This window comes from Dermacentor albipictus, unplaced genomic scaffold, assembly GCF_038994185.2.
Source record: "Dermacentor albipictus isolate Rhodes 1998 colony unplaced genomic scaffold, USDA_Dalb.pri_finalv2 scaffold_176, whole genome shotgun sequence".
NCBI classification, from domain to species: domain Eukaryota; kingdom Metazoa; phylum Arthropoda; class Arachnida; order Ixodida; family Ixodidae; genus Dermacentor; species Dermacentor albipictus.
The window spans coordinates 75,001-85,000 of record NW_027225730.1 but is presented as its reverse complement, the minus strand read 5'-3'; the positions used below and the strand labels follow the sequence as shown (position 1 = coordinate 85,000).

The window sequence follows — 10,000 nt, the reverse complement described above, 5'->3', positions numbered from 1 at the left end:
CACCATGCCCGTCGAAGTTGATTACCAGTACCGCGCCAGCGTCGACCGGCCGGCGAAGCGACGAACTCAGCAGCGCATGCGCGAGGCCCTACAACACCCCAACCGAGCTACCCTGCTTATCGGAGAGAGCGAGTGCGCGTGAACGCGGGCTCGTCTGACGATCTGGATTAAAGAAAAAAAAAAAAGTGTGTCCGAGATATTGACAAAGACAAGTGGTCGCTGTCGCTCTGAGTCTTAGCGCGTTATAGAAAACGTGGGATGGCGGTGCTTCCTCGAGGGTCTAAAAGTACAATCTTCGAACTAGCGCTCCCGGCGGAACGTGGAGCTAGCATCCTTCTTCTTGGAACGGTTTGCAATGGACTGCTTGAATGTGCCGACCACGCGTCACGGGTCGCGTATAGAGCCAACGTTTGGCAAGAACGCGTCTAGCACAACCGATCGCGGTTGCGATAACCCATCGTTGGTAGCGAAAAAAAGAAAGAAAGAAAAAAAAAACACCTACCCGCAGCTTGTTAGCAGTAACCGTAAATGTGGTTCTAAATATAGGTTCGCTGGTCACTGAAACTTTCTCATAACGCACACCACTGTAGTCCAAAAAGAACAAAGCACGCACAATGGATATGATACAGCCGTCACCGCATGATTTCGCGTTTTCCTTATTGCATTACTTTCGTGGGCATGCGCGCTAGGGCCACGCAGGCCAGGAGGCAAGGGGAAAAATAAATAAGAAATGATACGCGATCCTCAGCATTGACTTGGCTGATGTGGCACTCGCATTTATGTTCTTTACCTTAGGCGAGCGCAACGCGCCAACTGAACTCCAATTTCCCATAACGGAAATTCGTATTTGGCCATTTGGTTGTATTTTTGGCTGATGTTCGCGTTTTTCGCCCGAGCATGCGCTTCACTGCGCCGCTCGTTGCCCCTTCAATGCGGCTTCACTGCCCTGCAGGCGTGTTCTGCGTCAAGCCGAACCACCAGGCAAAAAGCCTGGGCGCCGCCATCTTGTTGAGAGCGGCGCCGGGGACACAATCGCGCCTAGCTCATTGAGTTTTCCCCCAAAACTGAACGAAATAGCCTTATTTAAATGAGAAAGATGCCGCGAGTGCCGCAACGAAGGACCTTAAGGATTACCGAAGGGTAACTGAGGGCGACGCGACGAGCTTTGGAAAGAAGAATGATGGGTGTAGCGCTACGGGGGATAAGAATAGAGCAGATTCGGGGGGTGAGCGAACAAACGCGAGCTAATGACACCTTAGTTTAAACCAAGAAAAAGAAATGGGCGTGCGCAGGGCATGCAATGTGGGGGGAAGATCATCAATTAAGGGTTACCGACTGAATTCCAAGAGAAGGGAAGCGTAGCACGGGGTGGCGGAAATTTAGGAGGGCAGATTAGATTAGGAAGGGCGCAGGCACTAGACGGCGACCGTGACCGGGCTTACACGTGACCGGGGTGCTTGGAGAATAATGGGAGAGGTCTTTGCCCTGCAGTGGTCGTAGCCAGCAGGATGATGATGACGAAAAGGTAGCAACAGGTATTCATAACATACAGGTTGGAAAGCTGAGGCACCTCTGAACCCTTGAATATATTTCGCCACACTTGGCCATACGACAAGTTTGTTTTCGAGGCGCTCGGTCCCACTGCAGCGAAAATGTTGCCGGAAATCGGGCACTCCATTTTTGTTTCATAGGGAACCTTTCTTCCACTAGGGCAGCGGATTTTCGCAGGGCGAGCTTGCTGTCGTTTACGGATCAAAGCGATAGTGAACTCCAAAATGCAGTGTTGGCTTTGAGTGGGACTTACATTGATTGCAAAACCCACGGCTAATCACCCTTCCCCCCCCCCCCCCCCCCAAGTGGCTCATTACAGCAGACAATCGTTCAGAAACACCGGCATCGTTGCGTATAGTATGGGAATGGTGCGTGTCACGTGAGTGCTCGCTTCGAGCTTGTGTTCTTCATTTTGATTGAATGAAGTCTCACCTAAGTGAGCGGGGGCCGATCCCGGAGGTAGTGCAATACCGGGCCGACCTGCGGCGGAGGTGAAGCAGGCTTCAAGCACTCCGCCAACTTCCAAAAATAGGTTTAATATCGTGGGTCCATATAGAACCCGTATCAGATATTAAGCTGATAAGAACAGATACTACACTTTGATCTTAGCCAAAAGGCCGAGAAGCGATGTCTTTCACTTCACTCCATTGTACCACTGCCTTGTGGGTGCCCTGGCGACATTGGTAACCTCAGCAACAGCGTGGGCAATCTTATAAAACCCAGCCCGTCTAGAGACTCTATGCTCTCTATCTCGCGAATCAACTCGCGACGCCTCAGTCTTTCACTGTTAACGAAACGCCGTCGCGTAGAAACGAGACCCGAGCGCAAGCTTGTTCGCAAGGCAAAACCAACGAAGGCAACCTCGTAGAAAACGGAACAGGCGAGCGGAAAACACGCGCAAGGGGAATGCTTACTTCCGTCTGAATGCGACCGCTCAAGGCGGCTTTCTTTGAGGCCTTCGTTTCAAGCCCGTGCGCAAGTGTAATACACTACGCGCATTTCCCTCATTTCCTTTTATTTACCGCAAGGCCCACTGAAAGTTTTCATACGGCACAGGCCGGGACGGATTGCAACGTGTCGATTCGACCGCTAGAATTAGGTAGCGCGCCTCATGTACGAATGAAAGAGAATGAAAAAAAAAAAATAAATAAATATAGAAAAGGCTGCGCACTCCTTCCAACCGGAAACATAGAGGGCAGGAAGATCGCCATGTGGAGCACAGGTGTTGTTAAAAAAGAAAGAAAGAAAGAAAGAAATAGCGCTACCCCATCATCTTTACCGTGTGCGTGTATACACACACACGCACACATATGCACGCGCACGCACGCGCGCGCGCGCACGCACACACACACACACACACACACACACACACACACACACATACGCACACATGCTAGCATAGCTTAAGCACAGCTGGAAAGCTCAGCCTTGCGCAAGAAAAAAGGACCACGCCCTTTCGCAAGCCCCTTTGAAACTTTTAAATGAGAAACATGTGTACAGCGAGGTCGTTCGAAACTGGCGCGAAAACGCATCCGCGCCATCTGTGTGCGGAACTAGGAAAACCTACGGCCTTCGCCATACAGAAAGAAAGGTAGATGGCGCGAGCTAACGCTCCGTTGCATACTAAGAACGAGAGCTAGTGAATAATGGCAGAAACGTCTTGGGAAGAGAGAAAAAAACAACAACAACAAAAAAAAAGAAAGACACGCAAGTTGTTGGCTCGCGCAAGCATTCTATTTTACAGCGAGTAAAGAGCATAGCAACTTCTCACAAGAGCAGCAAGAAAGACAAGAAGAACGTGAGAGAGGGGGAGAAACAGGCGCGTTTCTTTGGAATGCAGAGCATGCTGCACACACTATGAAGTGCCAAAGAGACGGGGAAAGCAGATGGCGCGATTGTGTATGTCCTCAAAGCTTGAAAACAATTTCTAAACTACAAGGTGTGCCGAAGTCCGCCTACTCTCATCAGGTTGCTCCCGCCTCCAATTGCATTTAAATTAAAATTACAGTCGCCTCAGAGGCAGAGAGAGAGAGAGAGAGAGAGAAAATGTGTACACTTGCTTCGCGCAGCTGCACCCGTTCAAATTTTACAGCAACAAGAGCACTCCCGCAGGCACAAAGTCCGCTGCCGCGTCCGCCGGGGCGGAATGCACTCGCTTCCGTAAATTGTCGTGCGGCAGACTGCTGCATCGTAGCACACCTGAAACCGCGCAGACGTCAGCGATCGCCGCGAGATCGCTGCGAGCGCTAAAGTCCGAAACCACGTCCGCCGGGGCGGCGGGAGCTCGATACCCCTTCACGAAACTTCTGCGTGTACACCGCCGCACGGCCACGGCGGAGTCGCTGGCATCCTGCGCGCAGTTGCATTGCGTCGCGCCGGGAATCGTTGAAGCCCCACGCAGACGTCGGCGTCGGCCCCGACCTGGCTGCGAGCGCTCGAAGAGACCAAGTCCGAAGCCACGTGAGCCGGGGCGGTGTGAGCGCGACTAAGTCCGAGACGACGTCAGCCGGGGCGGCGTGAGCGAGACCAAGTCCGAGACTACGTCAGCCGGGGCGGCGTGAGCGAGACCAAGTCCGAGACTACGTCAGCCGGGGCGTCGACTAAGTCCGAGACGACGTCAGCCGGGGCGTCGAGCACGCCGCGGTCGCTTTTCCCACTCTTACTCGAAAAATGGCGAAGGGGCCGCGCTAGCGTGCCTTGAATCGGTGAGCGGCGGTACCGCGGCGATCGCGAGAGCTCAAATCGGCCGTGCCAAGGCCAAATATTGGCGCTCGGCTCGGCGCAGTACGCCGCCTTGTCGCACGAGTACGGCCCCGTGGAGGTCTGGTCACTTATCGCTGCTCTTATAAGGGGCCGTACCGCCCTGGCCGACGTTGTACCGTAGTGCCGTTTTCGGCTTGCGCGTGTTCGTGGTGGTGTCCGCGCACCGCTCCGCACTCGAGAATCGTGCCCACGACGACGCGAGCGCTCGGAAGAGACGCAAGTCCGAAACCACGTGAGCCGGGGCGGTGTGAGCGCGACTAAGTCCGAGACGACGTCAGCCGGGGCGGCGTGAGCGAGACTAAGTCCGAGACTACGTCAGCCGGGGCGTCGACCAAGTCCGAGACGACGTCAGCCGGGGCGTCGAGCACGCCGCGCGCGCTTTTCCCACTCTTACTCGAAAAATGGCGAAGGGGCCGCGCTAGCGTGCCTTGAATCGGTGAGCGGCGGTACCGCGGCGATCGCGAGAGCTCAAATCGGCCGTGCCAAAGCCAAATATTGGCGCTCGGCTCGGCGCAGTACGCCGCCTTGTCGCACGAGTACGGCCCCGTGGAGGTCTGGTCACTTATCGCTGCTCTTATAAGGGGCCGTACCGCCCTGGCCGACGTTGTACCGTAGTGCCGTTTTCGGCTTGCGCGTGTTCGTGGTGGTGTCCGCGCACCGCTCCGCACTCGAGAATCGTGCCCACGACGACGCGAGCGCTCGGAAGAGACGAAAGTCCGAAACCACGTGAGCCGGGGCGGTGTGAGCGCGACTAAGTCCGAGACGACGTCAGCCGGGGCGGCGTGAGCGAGACTAAGTCCGAGACTACGTCAGCCGGGGCGTCGACCAAGTCCGAGACGACGTCAGCCGGGGCGTCGAGCACGCCGCGCGCGCTTTTCCCACTCTTACTCGAAAAATGGCGAAGGGGCCGCGCTAGCGTGCCTTGAATCGGTGAGCGGCGGTACCGCGGCGATCGCGAGAGCTCAAATCGGCCGTGCCAAAGCCAAATATTGGCGCTCGGCTCGGCGCAGTACGCCGCCTTGTCGCACGAGTACGGCCCCGTGGAGGTCTGGTCACTTATCGCTGCTCTTATAAGGGGCCGTACCGCCCTGGCCGACGTTGTACCGTAGTGCCGTTTTCGGCTTGCGCGTGTTCGTGGTGGTGTCCGCGCACCGCTCCGCACTCGAGAATCGTGCCCACGACGACGCGAGCGCTCGGAAGAGACGAAAGTCCGAAACCACGTGAGCCGGGGCGGTGTGAGCGCGACTAAGTCCGAGACGACGTCAGCCGGGGCGGCGTGAGCGAGACTAAGTCCGAGACTACGTCAGCCGGGGCGACGAGCACGCCGCGCGCGCTTTTCGCACTCTTACTCGAAAAATGGCGAAGGGGCCGCGCTAGCGTGCCTTGAATCGGTGAGCGGCGGTACCGCGGCGATCGCGAGAGCTCAAATCGGCCGTGCCAAGGCCAAATATTGGCGCTCGGCTCGGCGCAGTACGCCGCCTTGTCGCACGAGTACGGCCCCGTGGAGATCTGGTCACTTATCGCTGCTCATATAAGGGGGCCGTACCGCCCTGGCCGACGTTGTACCGTAGTGCCATTTTCGGCTTGCGCGTGTTCGTGGTGGTGTCCGCGCACCGCTCCGCACTCGAGAATCGTGCCCACGACGACGCGAGCGCTCGGAAGAGACGGAAGTCCGAAACCACGTGAGCCGGGGCGGTGTGAGCGCGACTAAGTCCGAGACGACGTCAGCCGGGGCGGCGTGAGCGAGACTAAGTCCGAGACTACGTCAGCCGGGGCGACGAGCACGCCGCGCGCGCTTTTCGCACTCTTACTCGAAAAATGGCGAAGGGGCCGCGCTAGCGTGCCTTGAATCGGTGAGCGGCGGTACCGCGGCGATCGCGAGAGCTCAAATCGGCCGTGCCAAGGCCAAATATTGGCGCTCGGCTCGGCGCAGTACGCCGCCTTGTCGCACGAGTACGGCCCCGTGGAGATCTGGTCACTTATCGCTGCTCATATAAGGGGGCCGTACCGCCCTGGCCGACGTTGTACCGTAGTGCCGTTTTCGGCTTGCGCGTGTTCGTGGTGGTGTCCGCGCACCGCTCCGCACTCGAGAATCGTGCCCACGACGACGCGAGCGCTCGGAAGAGACAGAAGTCCGAAACCACCTGAGCCGGGCCGCGGCGGGAGCTCGACGCCCGTCACGCAACTTTGGCGTACAAGCCACCGCACGGCCGCGACTGAGTCGTCGCCACCGTCCGGCTGGCTGCACTATAGCACGCCGGGAACCGGGAAAGAACCGCGCAGAGGTCGTCGTTTTGCCGCGGCGTTGGCGCGAGCGCGCGAAGAGACAAAGTCCGAAACGGCGTCAGCCGGGGTGTCGAGCACGCCGCCCGCGCCGGTCGCACTCGTGCTCGGAAACGGCGAAAGGGCCGCGCTAGCGTGCGGCCCCGTAGGGGCACAGAAAGGCGATTGTTCTGGAAACCGCGCTGTCCATAGGCGAGAGATTGCCGTTCGCGCATTCGGTCGACGCGCTGCGCTTTCACGACTTCGGCATTGCGCTGCCGACGTAAGCTTTCCATCTCGCTCGCGGCGCTGCGAGGCGGCACGATTTTCGCCAAACGCTCGTCGAAAGTGGCACGAGTACGGCCCCATGGAGATTTGGGAACTTATCGCTGCTATTATATGGGGGTCCCAGAGAGCAGTCGCCCCCAAAAGCGACCTGGGTGTTTGATATGCGGCGGGCTTCGTGCCCGTCAAGCGTGTCCCCGGTATCGCTCCCGTGGATCCCACAGCTGACGTCTGCAGCCTCATCCGCTTGATGCGTTAGGGGCTGGTTGTCGGACGACGCTTTCTCCACGATATCGAGTTGTGTTCCGCATCGTCCTCGGACGAGTCAAATGCGAAAGCGCCGAAGGCGCGGGCGTGACCCGTCGCCTGGCGGCTTTGCCGTCTCGGCTACGTTGCAAGTGTCGGTCGGTCCACCTGTGCTGCGGGCTCAAGAGAAACCGCAAGCCGTGATCGAGTCGACACAACCAGTCTATCGAGAATGTTGCGTGCTTCTTGCCGCGTGGCGATACCCGGCCCTTCGGGGAGGGCGCCGTAGCGAGCTCGAACGCCGTCGTCTCGGACTGTGCAAAGTGCTACTCTTTGCAAGAACGAAGCGTGCTGGGGCGCCTGAAGGTGGCCTCGGCATCGCAAAAACGGCGTCCGGCCTGCTTGACAGGCGGGACGCGCAGTTGAACGATTACCTGGTTGATCCTGCCAGTAATCATATGCTTGTCTCAAAGATTAAGCCATGCATGTCTAAGTACATGCCGAAATAAGGCGAAACCGCGAATGGCTCATTAAATCAGTTATGGTTCCTTAGATCGTTTCTTCCTACTTGGATAACTGTGGCAATTCTAGAGCTAATACATGCAGTGAGCCTGAAGCCCTTTGGGCGACGGGTGCTTTTATTAGACCAAGATCGATCGGGTTTCGGCCCGTATTGTGTGGTGACTCTGGATAACTTTGTGCTGATCGCATGGCCACGAGCCGGCGACGTTTCTTTCAAGTGTCTGCCTTATCAACTTTCGATGGTAGGTTACTTGCTTACCATGGTTGTTACGGGTAACGGAGAATCAGGGTTCGATTCCGGAGAGGGAGCCTGAGAAACGGCTACCACATCCAAGGAAGGCAGCAGGCGCGCAAATTACCCACTCCCGGCACGGGGAGGTAGTGACGAAAAATAACAATACGGGACTCTTTTGAGGCCCCGTAATTGAAATGAGTACACTCTAAATCCTTTAACGAGGATCAATTGGAGGGCAAGTCTGGTGCCAGCAGCCGCGGTAATTCCAGCTCCAATAGCGTATACTAAAGCTGCTGCGGTTAAAAAGCTCGTAGTTGGATCTCAGTTCCAGACGAGTAGTGCATCTACCCGATGCGACGGCTCGGACTGAACATCATGCCGGTCCTTTCTTGGTGCACTTCATTGTGTGCCTCGAGAAGGCCGGTGCTTTTACTTTGAAAAAATTAGAGTGCTCAACGCAGGCGAGTCGCCTGAATAAACTTGCATGGAATAATAGAACAAGACCTCGTTTCTGTTCTGTTGGTTTTTGGAATACGAGGTAATGATTAAGAGGGACAGACGGGGGCATTCGTATTGCGGCGCTAGAGGTGAAATTCTTGGACCGTCGCAAGACGAACTACTGCGAAAGCATTTGCCAAGAATGTTTTCTTTGATCAAGAACGAAAGTCAGAGGTTCGAAGGCGATCAGATACCGCCCTAGTTCTGACCATAAACGATGCCAACCAGCGATCCGCCTGAGTTACTCAAATGACTCGGCGGGCAGCTTCCGGGAAACCAAAGTGTTTGGGTTCCGGGGGAAGTATGGTTGCAAAGCTGAAACTTAAAGGAATTGACGGAAGGGCACCACCAGGAGTGGAGCCTGCGGCTTAATTTGACTCAACACGGGAAAACTTACCCGGCCCGGACACTGGGAGGATTGACAGATTGAGAGCTCTTTCTTGATTCGGTGGATGGTGGTGCATGGCCGTTCTTAGTTGGTGGAGCGATTTGTCTGGTTAATTCCGATAACGAACGAGACTCTAGCCTATTAAATAGGTGCGGGGTTCCCAGCACCTTACAACCTTCTTAGAGGGACAAGCGGCTCCTAGCCGCACGAAACAGAGCAATAACAGGTCTGTGATGCCCTTAGATGTCCGGGGCCGCACGCGCGCTACACTGAAGGAAGCAGCGTGTCTTTATCCCTGTCTGAAAAGACTGGGTAACCCGTGGAACTTCTTTCGTGATTGGGATAGGGGCTTGCAATTGTTCCCCTTGAACGAGGAATTCCCAGTAAGCGCGAGTCATAAGCTCGCGTTGATTACGTCCCTGCCCTTTGTACACACCGCCCGTCGCTACTACCGATTGAATGATTTAGTGAGGTCTTCGGACCGATGTCCGGCGCGGCCTTTCGGTTGCGCCGGTCTGTTGGAAAGATGACCAAACTTGATCATTTAGAGGAAGTAAAAGTCGTAACAAGGTTTCCGTAGGTGAACCTGCGGAAGGATCATTACCGGATTGTTCGAGGGTGACGAGCGCCATTGTTTCTACCCCGTGTGGGTGAAGCAGCTCGCTGCGCCCGACGCTTTCCGCCGCTGGCCCCGCTTGGACGCGGGGACGGCTATACCCGAACATGCCGGGGATTGCCCGAATTTCGAAGGGCGCCCCGTGCCAAATTTGTTGCGCCCAGTGGACGCCGGCTGCAACCTTGGACGGTTGGCTTGGCCGCGCCCGCGGGTAGAAACGGCGTAACGCACACTGTTGGGTGGGCTTTCTGAAGTCCGCCTCGGCACTCTTGCGCGGAATGGGAGTAAGACGACCCGACCTGCTGCTCTTGCCCAGTACGAGGGGAACGGCGAAGCGTGCGGTCGGTCAAGGAACTGACGGTCGAGAGCTAATGCCGCTGCCGCTTAGTACACACGGAACCGTGGTGCGAGCGCTCTCCCGTCCTCCGCGGCAAACGCTGCCGAGTCTGAAAAGGCTGGCGGCTGCCGGTCGCTTCCTGCGGCGAGTGTGGAGTAACGACCCGACTTTGTTGCTGCCCAAGTACTAAAGGAACGGTGCGGCGCTCGGTCGGTCATGGAACCGGCGGTATTGAGGGTGCGGCTGCCAAGTACGGAAGGAACCGTGGCCTAAAGCACTCTCCCGTCCTCCGCGGCA

General features: G+C 56.8%; 2 non-coding genes across 2 annotated transcripts; one reads left to right on the top strand and one right to left on the bottom strand.

The window, feature by feature from the left end:
* Positions 1-1,988: 1,988 nt before the first annotated feature.
* Positions 1,989-2,180, bottom strand: LOC139053733 (U2 spliceosomal RNA). The gene has a single exon (XR_011510729.1). It is a non-coding gene; the product is annotated as a U2 spliceosomal RNA (small nuclear RNA).
* A 5,358-nt stretch (positions 2,181-7,538) lies between these two features.
* LOC139053738 (small subunit ribosomal RNA) lies at positions 7,539-9,353 on the top strand. The gene has a single exon (XR_011510734.1). It is a non-coding gene; the product is annotated as a small subunit ribosomal RNA (ribosomal RNA).
* The last annotated feature ends 647 nt before the right edge of the window (positions 9,354-10,000 follow it).